The sequence below is a fragment of the Canis lupus genome, chromosome 1 (assembly GCF_011100685.1).
Source record: "Canis lupus familiaris isolate Mischka breed German Shepherd chromosome 1, alternate assembly UU_Cfam_GSD_1.0, whole genome shotgun sequence".
Lineage (NCBI taxonomy): Eukaryota > Metazoa > Chordata > Mammalia > Carnivora > Canidae > Canis > Canis lupus.
The window spans coordinates 118,990,967-119,011,668 of NC_049222.1; the positions used below are offsets into that span (position 1 = coordinate 118,990,967).

At 40.3% G+C, this 20,702-nt stretch overlaps 1 pseudogene; it reads left to right on the top strand.

Moving 5' to 3' along the window:
• The first annotated feature begins 16,185 nt into the window (after positions 1-16,185).
• LOC100685960 lies at positions 16,186-17,886 on the top strand (annotated as a pseudogene).
• Positions 17,887-20,702: the final 2,816 nt, after the last annotated feature.

Here is a 20,702-nt window from a genome sequence, read left to right on the forward strand (position 1 = left end):
GTATAAATGAAGATAAATAAAATTATACACCATAAAACATCAAGGATATCTTACAAAACCAGATTTTCCTAAGAAAAAATAGAACTGGATTTTCCTGGAGCCAGACACAATGTGGTGATGCACAGAAGTGAGGACGCTATATCTTCTGGAGGACCAGTCTTTTTTTTTTTTTTTTTTTTTAAGATTTTATTCATTCATTCTTTTGGCAGAGAGAGAGTGCACAAGCAGGGGGAGGAGCAGAGGGAGAGGGAGAAGCAGGCTGCCCACATAGCTGGGAGCCCGATGTGGGACTCCATGCCAGGCGCCCCTGGAAGACCAGTCTTGTTGGAAAACATTAGTGTTGGGTTGACTTAATCTTGGTCCAACCAGGAGTCTCAAAAGCATATTACTTCTTAATGGCCCCTATGATAGTAACCCTAGACATGCTCTAAGTTTTAAAACTTTTAAACAAGTCTTGCGTCCGAGAAATCACTCATTTCATTTCATTTTTATTGATGCCTGCTGTGTTCCAGACACTGTTGTAGATGTTGATGATAACTGTGGACAAGACAAAGTCCCTACCCTGGTAGAGAGCATGTTCTAGAAGATATGTTCAAAATGAACGTACATCCATCTTGTTAGGTATTGAGAGAGGAAGAAGGAAACAGACAGGATATTATTTGGAGGGAAATAATAAGGTGATGGGATAATAACTGGGTGGGGTGGAGTAGGAATAGCGGCCATGAATCTACTCTCGGGATAGGGTGGTCAACTACTTTTGTCAGGTGAAGAGCCCCTGAATTTAGAGCCAAAAAGACCAGGACTCTATCTAGCTCTGCACTGTGACCTCATGTAAGATGCTCAGTATCTCTGAATCTTAGTACCTCACTTGTAAAAGGAAGATGTTGATAATTGCCTAATAATGTGAAAATTTTTTTTTATTTTTTTATTTTTTTTATAATGTGAAAATTTAAGTGAGATGATGTGTGTGAAAAGAAAGATTTGGTAACTAGAAAGACTGATGTTTGATATTGCTCTATTTCTTAAATGGCTTCTTGGATTTTAGGCGGTAATGATTGTGAACCAACCCTTTGGTGGGACCTCGAAGCAGAGACCTGGGTCATAGAGGAGCTTCCCAACTGCCGTGGCTCTTCTCTCATATCTAAACAAGTATTACTGTTAAGAGCTCTTGAACTCGAACTTAGTTTAGACCAACTGAATAGTAAAAAGAAAAGGATGAGCTAATATTAACACTGTTTGAAATTTATAAACAAAATTGTTTGTATGAACTCATAGAAATTTTACTTTTGATCCCTGATTATTTTTGATGTTTGGAAGACGACAGCAGTGTGACTTCCATTTGTGGCAGGTAAGTGCTGCCACCTAGTTTTAAATGACTATTGTCTTTGCTGACATTTGGAGTGACGTTTCTGGAGAAACTTTCTGAAACACTAAACAGGGTTTAATGCATAGGGCAAAGCTAATTTTTCATTTGTAGCTCGTTGGAGTTGACTTATTTTATTTTATTTTATTTTATTTTATTTTATTTTATTTTATTTTATTTATTTTTAAAAAATACTTATTTATTCATGAGAGACACACAGAGAGGAGAGAGAGAGAGAGAAAGAGAGAGAGAGGCAGAGGGAGAAGCAGGCTCCACACAGGACTCCAGGATCACACCCCGGGCCAAAGGCAGGCACTAAACCACTGAGCCACCCAGGGATCCCTGAACATTGTCAATTTTTAAGTATTAAAGAAATATTTTGGGGATGCCTGGGTGGCGCAGCGGTTTGGCGCCTGCCTTTGGCCCAGGGCGTGATCCTGGAGACCCAGGATTGAATCCCACGTCGGGCTCCCAGTGCATGGAGCCTGCTTTTCCCTCTGCCTGTGTCTCTGCCTCTCTCTCTCTCTCTGTGACTATCATAAAAAAAAAAAAAAAAAAAAAAAAAAAAAGAAATATTTTTAGTTGTGGCTGAGGACAGAAGTGAAGTTTTTGGAGAGGATTAAATTTTGATCAGGGGCAAGCTTATAAATGACATTCCGGGTTTCCAGAGTGGCCAGCAAGCTCTGGTGGTGGTTTTCTACTCCTCTGCCTCACATTGTAGGACTTTCTGGTCCACACTGTCCTCCTTTAGTTCCCGAGGGATGCCAATCTCCTTCTTCCCCTAGGTTCTGCATTCATGCCATTTCTTTTGCTAGGAACATTCTTTCCTCTACTCTTACTTATTTGCTTGTTAATTTTTGGAAATTGAAAAATGCACAGCAAAGTCAAAGAAGAAAATGACCATCATCCACATTCCTACCACTTAGGACTTGGCACGGCTAACATCTTTTTGTATTTACTTTAAATACTACTTTTAAAGAAAAATAACTATCAGTTTATGTGATATTACGATTTATAAGAAATATATCTTTTGAAAAAAAGAGAAACGTATATTTTGCCATTCAGATAATCAAATCAAATATTTTTCACATATTTGGTTTTTGTTTGTGGTTCCTGGCTCACAGTTCTCTAAACCCTTGGAATTTCCTAAGTGGTAGGAGCTTAAGGGCTTTTCTTATGTTAATAAAATGACTTTTGGGAAACACCTAAGGATGAGAGCTGGATGCCAGGAGAACCAAGCCTGTAATTAAAGGGTTGGAACTATCTATCCTGCACCCAGACCTTTGGGGAAGGGAGAGGGGCTGAAGGTTGAATCAGTTGCCAATGACCGAGGATTTAATCAATCATGCCTCTATAATGAAGCCTCCATAAAAACCCTGTTTCTCTGAAGGAGGGGTTCAGAGAGCTTCAGTGTTGATGAACACATGGAGATCTGGGGAGAGTGACATGCCTAGGAGAGGGCATGGAAGCTCTGTGCCCTTTCCGCATACCTTCCTCTATGCACCTCTTCCATCTGGCTGTTCCTAAGTTATATCCTTTTATAATAAACTAGTAATTCAGTAAGTAGAACATTTTGTGAGTTGCCCTAACATTAATCCACCCAAGGCAGGGGTCATTGGAGCTTCTAATCCATAACCTCTTGGTCAGAAGCCCAGGAGACAAACTGGGCTTCTAACTGATGTCTGAAATTGGGGGTGTAGTGCTTGGGCCAGTCTTGTAGGTCTGAGACCTTAACCTGTGGAATCTGGTGCCAGCTCCAGGTAGAGAATGTCAGAATTGAGTTGAATTGTGGGACACCCTGCTTATGTCCTGAAAATCGGTGCTGTGAAGGAACCCCACTCCTGCTACATGGAAATTGGGTCTCAGAACCTTTTTAGTTTGGAAAAGTGGTGAGGTTTTTTTTTGGTTTTGTTTTGTTTTGTTTTTGTTGTTTTAAGAGAGAAGGAGAGAGAGAGAGAGATCACGTGAGCACATGCAGGTGTGAGGGAGAGAGGGGCAGAGGGAGAGGGAGAGAAGCTTAAGCAGGCTCCACACACAGCATGGAGTCTCACAGGGGCTCCATCTCACAACCCTGAGATCATGACCTGAGCTGCAACCAAGAGTCGATTGCTTAACTGACTGAGCCACCCAGGTGCCCCAGAACCTTTTTAGTTTTTTTTTTTTTTAAGATTTTATTTATTTATTCATGAGAGACACAGAGAGAGAGAGAGAGGCAGAGACACAGGCAGAGGGAGAAGCAGGCTCCATGCAGGGAGCCCGACGTGGGACTCGATCCTGGGTCTCCAGGATCACGCCCTGGGCTGAAGGCGGTGCTAAACCGCTGAGCCACCCGGGCTGCCCCCTTTTTTCGTTTATTAACAATATTTATTCATTCTAAAGAGTTCAAGTAATGCAGAAAACTGCAATGATAAAATTTTAGAAATATTTAACCCTTTCCAAATCCCATCATCCAGAAATGACCACTGTTAACATTAAATAGGCATCGTATCAGACATATATATACACCTGTGCACACATTCTTTCCTTCAGTGCTTGGAGGGCATTTCTGTGTTGTCTTCTGGCTTTGTGTACTGTTGTGGGAACGTCTGGGGCCACCCTGACTCTTCTTCCTGGTACCCGAAGAAGTCTTTAGGATTGAACTTCCATGGCTTTAATAGAATATTAAGCTTCTTATATAAAATTCCTTGTTATGTGGTATCCCCTTTCAATATGCAGACTTTCTCTCCCGAATTCAGGGAAATTCTTTTGTGTGTTACCTTTGAAAACTACTTTTCCATTTGTTGGGTTTTCACAGCAGGGACACCAATCATCCTATTCCCCCCGACCCACCTCCATAGCCCTAAGTTTCACTCTAGTTGCTTTAATTTCTTTTACTTTTGAGCTTTGTTCACTGCCATTCCTGTAAACTCTTTTTTCCCTGTCTGTCATAAATTTGATAATTAGCTGTTCTAGTTTGTCCTCAGTTTTACTAAGACTGCAATTTTCTCTTTCTTTCTTTCTTTCTTTCTTTCTTTCTTTCTTTCTTTCTTTCTTTCTTTCTTTCTTTCTTTCTTTCTTTCCTTCCTTCCTTCCTTCCTTCCTTCTTTCTTTTTCTTTCTTTCTTTCTTCCTTCCTTCCTTCCTTCCTTCCTTCCTTCCTTCCTTCCTTCCTTCCTTCCTTCTCTCTCTCTCTCTCTCTCTCTCATAGAAGGAAAAATTGATAAATTGAACTTCACAAAATTAAAAACATTTGCTCTGGGCACCCAGGTGGCTCAGCTGGTTAAGTGTCTGCCCTCAGCTCAGGTCCTGGTCTCCAGGTCCTGGGATTGAGCCCCACATTGAGTTCCCTGCTCAGTGGGAAGCTTGCTTCTCTTTCTCTCTCTCTCTTCCTCTGCCCCTCTCCCCCACTCGGTCTCATAAATAAATAAATAAATAAATAAATAAATAAATAAATAAATAAATAAAATCTGAAAAAAACCCAAAACATTTGCTCTGCTAAAGCCCATGTGAAAAGGATGACAAGACAAGCTATAGACTGGGGGGAAAAAGTCTCTGCAACCCACGCATCCAACAAAACACTGGTATTTAAATATATAAAGAATGCTAAAAACTGAATGTTAAAAAAGCTGTAATATTTTTTACAACTGTGTGTATATCTATAATTATCTTGAAATAAGAAGTTTAATTAAAGAAAACTTCACATCTTCAGAGCATCATTTTTCTCTGATCTTTCAGACTAACATTTTTTTTTGTTTTTTTTTTTTAAGATTTTATTTATTTATTCATGAGAACATAAAGGCAGATACACAGGCAGAGGGAGAAGCAGGCTCCCTGCAAGGAGCCCAATGTGGGACTCCATCCCAGGACCCCTGGATCATGACCTGAGCCAAAGACAGATGCTCAACCACTGCGCCACCCAGGCATCCCCTCCAGACTAACATTCTTGTTGAACCCTGAACTTTTTCTTTGGAGCATTTGTTATGGTTTTGTAATTATTTGAGTGATTTTTAGTTTAATATCTATCTCTCCCATGAGGCTGCGAATCTATACCATTGTATCTCTGGTGCTGAAACAATGACCCATAAATATTCATTACATGAACAAGAGTTAATGCCTTGCAAAATTATCAAAGAGGTGGCAGTTGCTTTGTATTTGGAAAATACTTTATTTTTCATTTCTATTTTTTAAGTGATATCTACACTGAATTTGGGGCTTGAACTCACGACTCTGAGATCGAGAGTTGCATGCTCTACGACTGAGCCGGCTAGGCACCCCTGGAAAATGCTTTATTTAATTTTTAATTTTTTAAATTTTTATTTATTTAATTTTTAAAAAATTTATTTATTCATGAGAGACAGAGAGAGGCAGAGACATAGGCAGAGGGAGAAGCAGGCTCCATGCAGGGATCCTGATACGGGACTCGATCCGGGGACTCCAGGATCAGGCCCTGAGCCAAAGGCAGACATCCAACCCCTGAGCCACCCAGGTGTCCCTGGAAAAGATTTTAAATCCATGTCTCCCCTACTTTTTTGGGGGGGAGGAGAATGAATGCCTGTCATTTTCCCAGGACACCCCACCCCCTCATAGTTTGAGGCTCCTGGCTGAGCCCCGCGTCATCAGCAGCCTTTCTACAACATCTGCCATTTTTCCAAATTCTCCAAGTTGGACAGCTGCCAAGAATATCCACCCTCTTGGCCTCCTCAGGGCTGAGTTTACCCAGTAATTGGTCTCATTACTCTATGTTGGAATTTTAGGAAGACAGCATGATGCTGTCATTATTCAATGAATAACAACATCTAAATTGATCCAAGGCTCCATGAAAACAACATTTCTACGCTTGTTGATAACAACCTATTCAAACATTTTGACTTATTACTAAAACAGTTCAAGCGCCTTCAACTTCTCAAATGACAGGTTATCTTCAGAAAATACATGGAGGGGCATCTCTGTGACAGGCAAGACCCTGTCACAAGGTGACTTACTTGACAGGAAAAGTTAGTTTTAGAATTCTCTTTGAATTACAAGCAATGTTTGCCTGGGAAAGAGGCAGTTTGGGAGCATTCTTGTTTGCTGTTTTGGGGCCAGTCTGGTTGTGAAGGAGTCTGCAGGATCTTATGCAGTCTTACTTATCACAGCATTTTTTTTTAAAGATTTTATTTACTTATTCATGAGAGACACACAGAGAGAGGCAGAGACACAGGCAGAGGGAGAAGCAGGCTTCCCGCAAGGAGCCCAATGTGGGACTCGATCCCAGGACCCCAGGATCATCACCTGAGCCAAAGGCAGACGCTCAACCACTGAGCCACCCAGGCATCCTTGTCACAGCATTTTTGAAGCATATATATATTTTTTCTCAAGACAATAAAGAAATCCCCCTTATGACTATAGAAATATAGACTCAATGCAGAAGACTTAGAATAAAAAAACAAATTTCCCCAAGTATCAGCTTCAAAAGATTTTATCATTCTTTTTAATTTTTAATTTTGAACTGCTTTTCGCCTTGGAGAAAAGTTGCAAATGTAGTTGTAGGAAAATGGTCCCTCCCAAAATATCCGTGCCCTACTCTCAGGATCCTCTGAATATGTTGCGGTGATGGCCCTGGAGACTTGGCAGATGTATTTAAGGAGAGATTAGCCCTAGTTATCCAGGTGGGTCCAATCTCATCAGAGCCCAACCCCCCTTTTAAAAGATTTTATTTACTTATTCATGAGAGACACGCAGAAAGTGGCAGAGACACAGGCAGAAGCAGGCTCCCTGAGGGGAGCCCAATGTGGGACTTGATCCTAGGGTCCTGGGATCACACCCTGAGCCAAAGGCAGATGCTCAACTGCTGAACCACCCAGGTGCCCCTAATCAGTGCCCTTAAAAGCAGAAGACTTTCTTCAGCTGAAGTCTGAGAGATTCAAAGCATGGGGACTCAACCCACTTTGGCTAGCCGTGAGATGGAGGCACCTGCCCCCATCCCTGCAAGGACCAGAGGGAGGCTTCTAGGAGATAAAGGGTGGCCCCTGGCTGACAGGTGGCAAGGACATGGAACATCCTCCTGTTCTGCAAGGAATCAAATCCTGCCAACAACCTGAGTGAGCTTGCGAGGAGACCCTGAGTCCCAGGTGAGAACCATGACCTCCATGGATACCTGAATTTTAGCCTAGTGAGATCCTGAGCAGAGAAGCTAGCCATGCTGCTCCAGACTTCTGACCTGCAGAACTGTGAGATAGTAAACAGGTGGTGTTTTAAGCTACACATTTTGTGGCAATTTGTTATGCAGGAACAGAAAAAGAATATAAGAGTACAAAGTTCCCATCTATCCTTCACCCAGCTCACCCTGATGTTAGCATTTTACATATCCTAGGGCAATGATCAGAACCAGGACTCTGGCATTGACACAGTACTACTAACTAAATTACAGACTTTATTTGAATTTCACCAGTGTTTCCACGAATGTCCTTTTTCTGTTCCAGGACCCCATCTAGAATGAAATGGTGCTTTTAATCATTGTCTCCTTAATCTCATTCGATCTGTGACGGTTCCCCAGTCTTTCTTGACTTTGACACTTTCAAAGAGTACTATCTAGTTATTTTGTGGAATATAACTTGAGTTTGTTAGGTGTTCCTACATGATTGCAATGATGTCACATACTGTTGGCAGGAGTTCCAGAGCAATGTCCCCTCTCAGCGAATCGTATCCAAGGGTTCATGGTCTTGAGATATCTTTTTACTGGGTTTATTAACTTTGATTGCTTGGTTATCGTGGTGTACACTGGGTCTCTACCATAAAGTCATGATCTTCTCTTTTTATCAATATCTTTGAGACTACACAAATCTTATTTGTCTTTTGACTTTTATCCACTAGTTTTAGCATCCATTAGTAGATTTTGTCATCTGTAACATGGGGTGGGTGGAAAGACTCTTCATAGTTTAACCAATATCTTTCCAACTCCCTCCCATGTCTGGGAAGTGTTTGTATAATATGTATATATATATCATATGTATAATATATATAAGTATAAATACACATATATAAAGCAAATAGGGTATATTTGTTATATATAATACTAATGATGTTTTTAAAAAAGATTTTATTTATTTATTTGAGAGAGAGAGAACAGCAGGGTGAGGGGTGGGGGGGATAAGCAGACTCTCCACTGAGCTGAGAGCCCAAAGTGGGGCTTCATCCCAGGACCCTGAGATCATGACCTGAGCTAAGTCAGCCGCTTAACTGACTGAGCCCCTCCAGGTGCCCCACTAATGCTATTTTGTAACCAGCTATTTACTTAATAGTGTATCGTGAACATTTTTCCTTGTCAGTAAATAATTTTTAGAACATAGATTCTAAAAGTAGTTGTTCATAGTAGTGAGATAGCATTTTATTTTATGGTTCCATTATTTTTCTAGCCAGTTTACAATTTTCAGATGAGTGATCTAAATTATTTTTTATTATATGTAGGGTGCCGTGAATATCTTTGCACATACAGCTTTGCACACATCTCTGTATTTCCTAAGGATGCTTTTCTTGGAAGCTGAATTGCTGGCTCAAAAGATTTGTACATGTTTAAAACATTTGATACACATTGTAAACTTCCTTCTCTCTGACCAAAAAATGCAAATGGGTGTCAGATTCTCCCATTCATCTTCTTCCTAACAGTGTTTTATATCAGGATTTTCAGCATTCTTGCTCGTGGTATAATCATTTAATAAGAATTATATACCCGCAAAGCCAGCTTGCTGTTTTTACAACCAGTGGCTTCGAGGGGAGACACAGACCACTGCAGACACCACCCAGCCTGTGGCGTGCTGGGGGTGAGCAGGAGGCTTGGCTCAGCCTGAAGCTAGTACCAAGAGTCTTCTCTGTAGGCACAAGCTCATGGTCCATGGGACTGCCCCCTGGGGCAGGCTGCTCTGGTGGTCCTCAGTGTTTGGTGGTATCAGAATCACCTGCGAGGCTTATTAAAATGTAAATTTCTGGATTCAAATCCAGATCTAAAGATGAGAATCCTTGGTGGAATGTCCCAGGCATTTGTATTTTAAACAATCTCATCAAGGCTGGGAAAAGGAGGTGGTCCTTGGGGCCACACTTTGAGAAACACCAGTTTTGGCTTTGAGCCGTTTTAAGAGCTTATTCCTTGGAATAATCTATGAGGAATAACCCGGACAGGGGAATTTATGCCTTAATTGTCACTATGTGCAAAGGCAGGCTTTCTCTAACTTGCCTCAATTATTTACTTTTTGGTTAGTCCCCTTTTTTTTTCTTTTTCTTTCTTTCTTTTTTTTTTGTCTAGGGTCTTTTTTGAGAAAGTATACTTCTCCAAAATAGAAACATTTTCTTCGTATCAATAAGTGATCTTATCACTCCCGCCTTTTCATGTCTCCTGCAGCCTCTCTTATTCCAACTAACATCTGGTAATTTGCCCATAATTGGTGTATGTGATTTCCTAGGATCCTCACCACGGCCCTTCAGGGGAAGCGGCTCTGTTATTAGGAGCTATTGCATTTGTAAATGATTAGGAAACAGGCTTAGAGAAGTTAAGTAATAACAACAATAACAACAATAATAATAACAACAACATTCATTGAGTCTGTTGTGTCTCAGCACCCCTGCAGAGTGGAAATTGATATTGTTAGGCCCAAAGTGGTCATAAGACTGACCCAAGTGAGCTGGTTAGAAACAGAACTGAAGGTCACATCACAGCCTGGGCCAGACCAGATCCCACTGTAGCTGTGCAAGCCCTGGCTCCCTGGTGTGTGTGTGTGTGTGTGTGTGTGTGTGTGTGTGTGATGGGATCCAAGTTCTGGGATCTTGATTCCTGGTCAAGAGCAGTTTCTGTCTGCAGTATATTTACTTACAATCTTAGTGTGTGTATATGGTGGGGAAGGGGGAGCAGGATACATACGTTTCCCTGGCTCTTGGAGTATCTTGGTCACCTAACCCCCAACAACTCACCAGGGTGGAGAAAATCCACTCAGAAGCATCCTATTTATGGCAGCTATTCATACATCCTGTATGAATGGGCTGTAGAAATGGGGCTGGTGTGGAGAAATTGCGCATTTACGATTGATGCTGAAAGCTGTATTATCTGCTGTTGAATTTCCAGACTGCCATATAACTGTTTATGTGAACATGATGCATTATAAGGTGTAGAATTTAAAACACATTGGGCATTAAATCATACCTCTGCTCTTTACATACTTTATAGAGAAATTGGGACATAGTTTCATTCATACAGATTATTAGTCTCATCTCCTTAGAAGAGTCTAGCTTCTTAAAGTAATGGGTGATGTGAACAAGGATAATTTCAGTATAAGTAGTTCTTAAACTGTGCAGTTGAGAGCAGAGACAGTAGGGAGTACAGTGTAATTACTTTATGTAAGGGATGTTCATCACTTCTGTTATCTCATGGTAAAGATTAGGTATGAAGTATTTATACATAAGAACCCTTTTCATCAGATAGGGTACTGAGAGCAGCAGGTCCTTAAAATAGCTTGGTTTCTCTGGATTCAAACTTGAGGGAAGAAGGCCGTGGATTTCACTTAGATGACTATTTAACAACTTCCCCTCTTGCTGAACCCTCATATCCCTTTTCTCTCATTCCAACAGTGGGCGAGAAGCTCCTGTCACCACGTCTACACAGTGACTGCGTCCCTCTCTGTGTGTACTTTGCCTTCCCTCCTGTGACTTTGGCTACCATCTTCCTTTGCCTTCTTAAGCATCTGGCTCCAGCAGTTTCTTCCCTGTTCTGTATCATCAAGTTTTCCCCATTTACTAGATCATTCCCATCAGCATAAACATTTGCTGTAATACCACCCATTGTAAGATGAAAAAAAAAAAAAGATTCTTTACCCTGTATCCTTCTCTAGGATGACTTACTTCTCTCCTCCCTTTGTAGCAAAACTCCTTGAAAGAGTTGTCATCTTCTTTCTTAAATGTACACAGGCTGTCAGCCCCTCACTCCACTCCACTGAAGTGGCTCTTGCCAAGGTCACCAATGACTCTGTGTTGTTAAATCCAGTGGTCAATTCTCAGACCTCATCTTACTTGACCAGCCTGCAGCATCTGATATAGTTACTCCTTCCTTCTTCGAACTCTTTATAAACTCTTGGCTTTAGAGAACATGGTGTCTTGGCTTACTTTCTTCATCACTGTTCACTCTTGGGCATTCTCCTTTGCTGGCTTTTCCTCATTGCCCCAACCTTTAAATTCTGAGTACTCCAGAACTCAGTCTTTGGGTCTCTTCTCTGTGTTGTCATTCCTTACATTTCCACTTCTGAAACACTCTCACATCAAGGCCTACCCAGGAAATAACCACTTGTTTTGTCATCCTGGGATCAATAAGGTTCCTGGCTTGAGAGGACCAGTTTGCCCTGGCTGCCACATCTTGGCTCACCACTAACCTTTTTAAAAAAAGGATTTTATTTATTTATTTATTTATTTATTTATTTATTTATAGCACATGAGTGGGAGTAGGGGCAGAGAGATGGGGAAGAGAGAGCATCTCAAACAGATTCCATGCTGAGAGTGGCACCTGATGTGGGGCTTGATCACATGACCCTGAGATCATGACCTGAGCCGAAATCAAGAGTCAGATACTTAACCAACTGAGTCACCCTGGCACCCCTTGTAACCTCTATGTATGCAGAGAAACGCCAGGTAGAAATCTTTACTAGATGACTTGCTCTCTGTTCCAGACTTTATTTATTTATTTATTTTCAAAAAAATTTATTTATTTATTCATGAGAGACACAGAGATAGGCAGAGACAGAGGTAGAGGAAGAAGCAGGCTCCATTCAGGAAGCCCGATGTGGGACTCAATCCCGTGACTCTGGGATCACGCCCTGAACCAAAGGCAGATGCTCAACCACTGAGCCACCCAGGCATCCCTGTTCTAGACTTTAAATAGCATCTACACTTTGATCTCCAAATCTGCATCTTTAGCCCAGATCACTCCCGTAAACCTATCCAACTGCCTCCTGGAAGTCTCCATTTGGATGTCACTTTCATCTAGGCCTCGGTTCTTTTTCATGAGGAATCACTCTATAAATAGGTATAGATTTGGTATATCTGTGGAGGAGGTGAGTTCAAGGTTTTCCTACATTGCCATTAACAAGGGAACCCTTAACAGGGGGGGGGGGGGGGGGGTGGGGGTGGAGAAGAGCAGAGAATACAGAGAATCAGAGTGAAAATCAGCTCATGAGGTTTAGCATTCAAATGAGAAGAGTTTTAGAATGTGAAATCAGAAAAAGCTGAGGAAGGATATAATTAGCTAATTCAGGAAACCAAAATCTCTAAAATTAAAATGACCCATCTCAGTACTCATCTCAATGGGTAATTTAAAAAAATAAAAGACTCACACCAAGTCATAAAATTTTAGACTTCCAGGGATAAAAAAGAAAATCATAACAGGTTATAGAAAGGAAAAAAATAACATACAAAAAGATTAAGCATCAGAATGACTTATTATCATAATACTGTGAAGAGGCAATGCTTGAAAATTTTTTTTAGTATAAAAATATTGATACAAAAACAAACTCTCATCATATGCAGATACTATGATTAACCTAAAAAAACCCATGACCATTAACTGAAAAATCCAATCACCAGGACTAGTAAGATGGCTGGATACGATATTTACACTAAAAATCAGTAGCAATTCTATGCCTGTCAATTTCTCAAACTCCTCAGGTTTTAACCAAACTCATCCTTTCCCCAAAACAAGGTATTCTGAATATTCACATTTCTGTGAATTTTATCATTACTCTTTCAGTTATTCAGTCTACACACCTTAGGGTTATCTTTTCATTTTTTCTCTCCACATTCAAACAGCCACCTTTTATTATAGATAATTACCAGACAATGCTTTTTAAAATTTTTTGTAAAAGATTTTATTTATTTATTCATGAGAGACACACAGAGAGAGGCAGAGACATAGGTAGAGGGAGGAGCAGGCTCTCTGCGGGGAGCCTGGTGAGGGACTTGATCCCAGCTCGGGATCATGACCTGAGCTGGCAGAGGCTCAACCACTGAGGCCAGACAATGCCTTTTGAATACATCTCTTCTGATATCACCAATACAACAGTCATATACTTTTATTTACTTCATACGACACTGAGTCCAGCTCCCTTCCCCTTGACCTTGCTCTACAGTAGAGGCTGGAAATATGGAAATACTAGAGTTCTCAGCCTTGAAGCCAGGAGTGACCATTTGACACCGGTCAGGCCAGTGAGCCATGAGGCAGAAGTCCCTGGGGAGACTGCTGGTTTTCAACAGAAACTAAGGAAGACCAAGAGAATGGATAAAATCTTTAAAGTGCTGGAAAAAGACCCAACCTATAATTAAATATCCGTAAAAATATCCTTCAAAGGAGTGAAATAAAGAGATTTCCTCAGGCAAAAGGAAAACAACTTCAGATAGAAGCCACACTGTAGGAAGGAATGAAGAGCACTAGAGAGAAAAATATATGTGCGAAATAGAAAGGAATGTTTCTTATTTAGAAAACAATAATGAGGGATCCCTGGGTGGCGCAGCGGTTTGGCGCCTGCCTTTGGCCCAGGGCGCGATCCTGGAGACCCGGGATCGAATCCCACATCGGGCTCCTGGTGCATGGAGTCTGCTTCTCCCTCTGCCTGTGTCTCTGCCTCTCTCTCTCTCTCTGTGAGACTATCATAAATAAATTAAAAAAAAATTAAAAAAAAAAGAAAACAATAATGATAGTGTTTTATAAAATTTGTAATATATACGGAAGTAGAACATATGACAACAATGTATAGGGAAAAAAAAGGCCAGAGTGGGGGTGCCTGGGTGGCTCAGTTGGTTAAGCATCTGTCTTAGGCTCAGTCATGATCTCTTCATCTTGGGATCAAGCCCTGCATAGGGCTCCCTGCTCAGCGGGGAGTCCGCTCCTCTCCCTCTGCTCCTCCCCAATCTGATAGATTGGAGGTAGGGTGTTGGAGAAAGAAACAAGTGAAACCTGACTACAAGATGTCTGGACTGAGCAACTGGAAGAATGAACCTGCCACAGATATGGAGACGATGATGGGATAAGCAGTTCTGTCTGTGACTAAGATCAAGAGATCGATTTGGGACATGTTATTTCTCTCTCTCTCTCCCCATCCCTCACTTTTTCCTCTTTTGGAAACTTTTCTTGACTTACCTTTTTAAAATCTCTTCTATGACATCTTTGAATTATTGATTTCCAGGAGATTTTCCTATTTTTAAAAAAGTTTTATTTGAGAGAGAGAGAGACAGAGACAGACAGACAGACTGGGTGTGTGTGGTGGGGGAGGGGCAGAGGGAGAGAAAGAGATCTCTAGAAGACTCCCTGCTGAGCATGGGCTCAATACAGGGCTCCATCTCATGACCCTGAGATCATGACCTGAGCCAAAACAAGAGTCAGATGCTTAACTGACTGCACCACCTAGGTGCTCCTCTTATTTTTTTCAGTGTCCTTTTATCTATAGTTCTGACTCTTGTTTCATGGATGAAATATCTTTTCTCTCTGTAAACATTAGTTATAATTTTTTTAAAGGTTTTATTTATTTATTCATGAGAGACACACAGAGAGAAGCAGAGACACAGGCAGAGGGAGAAGCAGGCTCCTCGCAGGGAGCCTGACGTGCGACTCGATCCCGGGTCTCCAGAATCAGGCTCTGGGCTTGAGGTGGCACTAAACCGCTGAGCCACCCAGGCTGCCCAACATTAGTTATAACATAAAGGTGTTTTTCTGCCTGATGAAGTATCTTTTTTTTTTTTTTTCTATGTTCCTTTCTTTCCAGGGTTTCACTTTCTACCATTTTTATTCAAAGTTAATAATTCTGCAAGGTTCACTGTAGAAAAAAACATCATCGTTGGCCATCTCTCCCTTTGTGTCATTTTGCTACTTCCCCTTCCTCCAGGCAAACACTTTCAGTTCTTTTAGTTGATATTATTAAATACCATACTTGCATTGCTACCTCTTGACTTTTCAGTTTTGGCAACTGTCTTTTTCATTGGTGAATGAGAATTTACCCTCCTTTCCATCTCTGCTGCCATAAGTATGCTCTGTTGTCAGCCCTCCCATGCTTCCAATGTTATTAGGTAATTATTGAATGTGAACACTATTATTTTTTGCCAGTTGCAATTGTTTTTTTCTTTTTTAAAAGAATATTTTATTTTTAAGGAATCTCTATACCTCATATTGTGCTTGAACTCCCAACCCTGAGACCAGGAGTCCCATGCTCTACTGACTGAGCCAGCGAGGCACCCCCTTTTCTTACTGATTTGTAGGAGTTCTTTATATACTAGGCTATTATTCCTTTGTTAGTTGTATGTGTTGCAGAAAGCTTTCATTCTGAGTCTGTCTTTTCACTTTGTTGATGGAGCTTCTGTTATATAGAACTTTATATTATAATGTAATCACACATGGCCATCATTTCTTGACGGTTTGTGACTCCTCCCACTTGTTAAAGAAAATTACCTTGAGGTCATGAAACTATTTTCCTATATTTCCTTCTAAAAATTTAAAGTTGTGCTTTTCACACTCAGAACTTCAATTCACCCGCAAAATCAATTTTCTGTGTGATATGAAGTAGGGATGAACGTTTCATGATTTTCCACGGAGGTGATCAGTGATCCCAACACCACTTATTAAAGAGCTTCTGTGGGATTTGATTGGCTGAGCCATGTTGATGGTAGCTGTGGCTGAGAGGGTGGCCAGAAAGCAGCTGGGAAGTCCCACAGACTTGCACTGCCTTGGCTTTTGGTTTCAGTCTAGTGATCTGAGCTGAAGAAGTTTTTGCATCTTGCTCTGCTCCGCTTCTAAGGCATCACGCCCTCTCGGGCCCTGCTGCTGCCTCCAGAGCTCACTTGAAGGGCATGACTGGGATGGAGGGTCTGAGCCTGGGACACTGTGGATCTGTCCCCTGGGTCACCTGCATTGGGCACTTAGCCCCAGGCCAGCCCTGTGACCTCCCTAGGGAAGATGTTGCTCTGGGATTGGAAAGAGTGGGAGAAGAGGAGAAACAAACAGGGATAGAAAGCAGCAGTGAGTGGAATCCCCTGCTCCGAGAATCCATTGCTTCCGCTCAGATTGGTGGTGCTACCAGGACAGGATGCTGTAAGCCTGTCCCATGCGTTGTGAAGCAAAGGTGATTAGGGAGAGCAGCAGGAAGATAGGTTGTATATTTTATCAGCCCACAAGGACTGAAGTTCAGCTCTAAAAGTGCACCTGCTAATTATCTTCACAAAAATGGAGACACTTGTCTTAACACCAGAAGATTTTGATTTTATTGTGCCTTCTAAAGGGTGCACCAAGTCCAGATAGAAAGACTGCAGCAGAGCACCTCTGACATCCCAAATGCAAAATCAAAGTAGCAATTCAAACTGAAACCTCAGGACATGAAGCTGGTAGAGAAAAGATGTCTTTGCTCTGCCAAGTGGTAGTTTGGAATGGCAAAATAGCAGGGGATTATCTAGCTTTAAAGATGAAGGCGTTAATGATGTTGACTCCGGAAAGGTTAGGAAGTCCAAAGGAAAGGGGACTATTTTGAAAGGAATTCAAATGAAGAAAGCTAAAACAGGGGTGTTTGAAGGGCCTTCCAGATTTTGCTCAAAGTATTAGGAAAAGAGGATCTGAATATAATAAGGCAGATGCTGAGAGTGAACCTGTTGCATAAGAAAGTCAACTTGATAAAAAAAAAAAAATTCTTACCTTCATTTCTGACGCCGGTGCAAGCCACAGGCCCCTGATGTAACCAATGAAGAAGAGAGACTTGTAAAAGAAAAAGTGTTGAGCTCAGGATCAAATTTTTGTTTTGAACAAATAACTGCTGGCATCATAAACAAATTATGTTCAAGCAAAGAAGCAGAACACAACGAGAAGTGTGAGGAAAGCTTTTTAGAAGCCGAGGGAATGTCAACAAAAGTAGAAGTTGGGGAAAGGAAGGAACATTTGCATAGTGACATTTGGAATGTGGCTCTGAAATGGACAACTGCTCACAAACTGAGAAAGACTATGTCTCTGAAAATATGTCAAGAAGATATCTTTCTGCTGGCACAGATAGAAAAAAGGACAATGAGCCTGTGTTTTTCCAGCAAATGGAACAAAGAAGCTCTTGGCTCTCCGTAACACAAAGCCTTTAAGAACTGGACGCTTCCTGGGTCACCTTTTAATTTTGCTCAAGAAATGCTTTTCCGTGATCCACGGAAGCTCCTCATTGCTACCTTAATTCTCAATTGGACCTCAGGCAAAATGGCAATGGCTGTGCTTTGGGAGTTTCTGGAGAAGCATCCTTTGGCTGAGGTAGCATGAACCCAACTGGAGAGATGTGTCAGATCTTCTTAAACCTCTTGGTCCCTACGATATCCTCGAGCAAAAACCATCATCAAGTTCTCAGATAAATAGCTAACATAGCCATGTAGGTGTCTGATTGAGCTTCATGGGATTGGCAGATATGGCAATGACTCTTACCGAATTTTTTCATCAATGAGTAGAAGAAGGTGCATCCTGAAGACCATAAGTTAAATAAATATCATGACTGATTTTAGGAAAATCTTGAAAAATTAAGTCTGTCTTAAAATTCTTTGAAGTTTTCAAACTCATTTTTTATATGTTACTTTATACTTCATTTAGAAGAGCCCCGTCAAGCACAACCATTGCCTTTACAGGCATATAGATTTATTTTATTTTATTTTTTATTTTATTTTATTTTATATTTTATTTTATTTTATTTTATTTTATTTTTTTATTTGGCACCAAAGCAAGGTTTATTGAGTGATAGAGTACAAAGCTCCAAAGAGGGATGGGACACAAGAGAGTTGCACAGGCATACAGATTTTAATAGGTCCAACTTGAAACATAGGTTTTCTTTTTTTGTCGCTTCAAATTTTTATTTAAATTCTAGGTAGTTAACATACAGTATAATATTGGTTTCAGGAGCAGAATTTAGTAATTTGTAACTTACATATAACACCCAGTGCTCATCACAAGTGCCTCCTTAATACCCATCACCATCCAGCAACTCTCTAGTTGAGGATCTCTTATGGTTTCCTTCCTCCTCTCTCTCTTTTTTGTCTTCCTTCCTCTATGATCATCTGTTTTGTTTCTTAAATTCCACACATAAGTGAAATATGGTAATTGTCTTTGTCTAACTTTATTTTGCTTAGCATAATACCCTCTAGCTCCATCCATGTCTTTCCAAATGGCAAGATATCATTCTTTTTGATGGCTGAGTAACATTCCACTGTATATACACCACATCTTCCTTTATCCATTCATTAATTGGTGGACATTTGGGCTCTTTCCATAATTTGCCTATTGTTGATAATGCAGCTATAAACATTGGGGTGCTTGTGCCCTTTGAAATCAGTATTTTCGTATGCTTTTTAATTTTGGGGGGAACTGTTTTCCAGAGTGGCTGTATTAGTTTGCATTCCCACCGGCAGTATAAGAGGGCTCCCCTTTCTCCACATCCTCTCCAATATCTGTTGTTTTCTGTGTTGTTAATTTTAGCCATTCTGACCAGTGTGAGGTGATATCTCGTTGTGGTTTTGGGTAACATTGGTAGATCTTTGCTACTGAGCATTCTAGAACATGTTCTGAGATTTTTTAAAAAATAAATTGTTATTTGACAGCAATCCTAAAAATATAAATGACTTTTCCAATAATAAAATGTGATTTGAAGTTGAAGAAAAAAAAAAAGAGCTTCCTTTCTCCCTTGATTTTTTTTTTTTTTTTTTTTTTTTTTTTTTTAGGGCCCCTTCTATCATTTGTCAAATTCACACATATGTTTAAGTCTTGCGTTCTTTTTTCTTTTTCTTTTTTTTTTTTTAAGATTTTATTTATTTTCTTGAGAGAGACAGCCCAGGAGTGGGAGGGAGGGGCGGAGGGAGAAGGAGGGACAGAGGGAAGCAGACTCCTTGCTGAGCAGGGAGCCTGACACGGGGCTTGATCCCAAGACCCCGAGACCAGGACCTGAGCCAAAGGCAGGTGCTTAACAACTGAGCCACACAGGTTCTCCTAAGCTGTGTGTTCTTTTTATGCATTTGTGTATGTTCATTTTGTGTATTCCATTGGTTTACTGCTTCAATAACACAAAGTCTTAATTATTACAGTTTGACTATAAGTCTTTGATATCTAGATGTTCTTGTTCATCTTCAATAATTTCTTGGCTATTCTTAGCATTTGCTGTTCCATATAAATTTTAGGATCAGCTTATCAAGTTCCATGAAAATCCCTTTTGGGATTTTGATTTATAGTTGAATTGCATTCATATATTAGATCGGAGAATTAGTCTGATTTTGGTTATGGTATTAAGTATTCCCTTTCATGAAATGTGGCATATGTTTTTCCAGTTTTCTTTAATGTTTCTCAATGACATCTTATACTTTTCTCCATGGAAGCCTTCCATGTATTTTGATGGTGTATTTATTTATATTTTTATTGTTATAAAGTGATATTTTTAAGAGAAAACGTCTGGCTATCATAGGCATATAGGGATAAAATTGCTTCTTGTGTATTTATTTTTATCTAAAGCACAATTTTGCTGGATTCTTATAATTTGGATTTACTATCTAGACAGTTTTGTCACATGATTAATGATAATTTTGATTCTTTTATGCTTTATTCCTCTTATTTATCTTACATGTTTTACTCTGCTAATATATCTAGTACATTGTTGAACAGAAATGAGGATGCATATATCTTTGTTGCTGATGATTAAGGGAATTTTAATATTTTTTTGGGGGGGAAATTCTAATATTTCAATTCTAATATTACATTTGCAGTAGGATATTATATTTATTTTCTATTCCCAACTTGCTAAAGAGTTTTCATTGTAGGGGCACCTGGGTGGCTCAGTTGGCTGCGCATTGGCTCTTGATTTCGGCTTAGGTCATGATTTCAGGGGTGTGAGATCGAGCCCTGTGTGGGGCTCCACACTCAGCCAGGAGCTTGAGATTCTGTGTCTCGTCTCCTTCAGCCCTCCCCCTGCCTGCTTTCTCTCTGTCTTTATCTCTAAATAATAAATAAATCTTAAAAAAAGTTTTTGTTGTAAAAGGTTCTTGAATTTTACCAAATACTTGTGTGTATATTTGCATACCCGTGCCCGTGAGCCTATAGAATCGTTGAATCATGCTTTTTATCTTTCAGCTTGTTACAAGTATTTAAGGTGACAGGTTTTCTCTAAGTATAATTTTCTGCATCCTGCAAGTTTTTAAAAGGGAGGTATATTTTACATTCAGTGAAATGCACAGATCCTAAGTATACAGTTTGGCCAGTTCTAACAAATTCATATATTCTTGTAACCTACACACCCTATCAAGTTATGGAACATTTCCATCAACCCTGAAAGTTATTTCATGTTTCTTCTTGGTCAAGCCCACCTCCCCAGAAC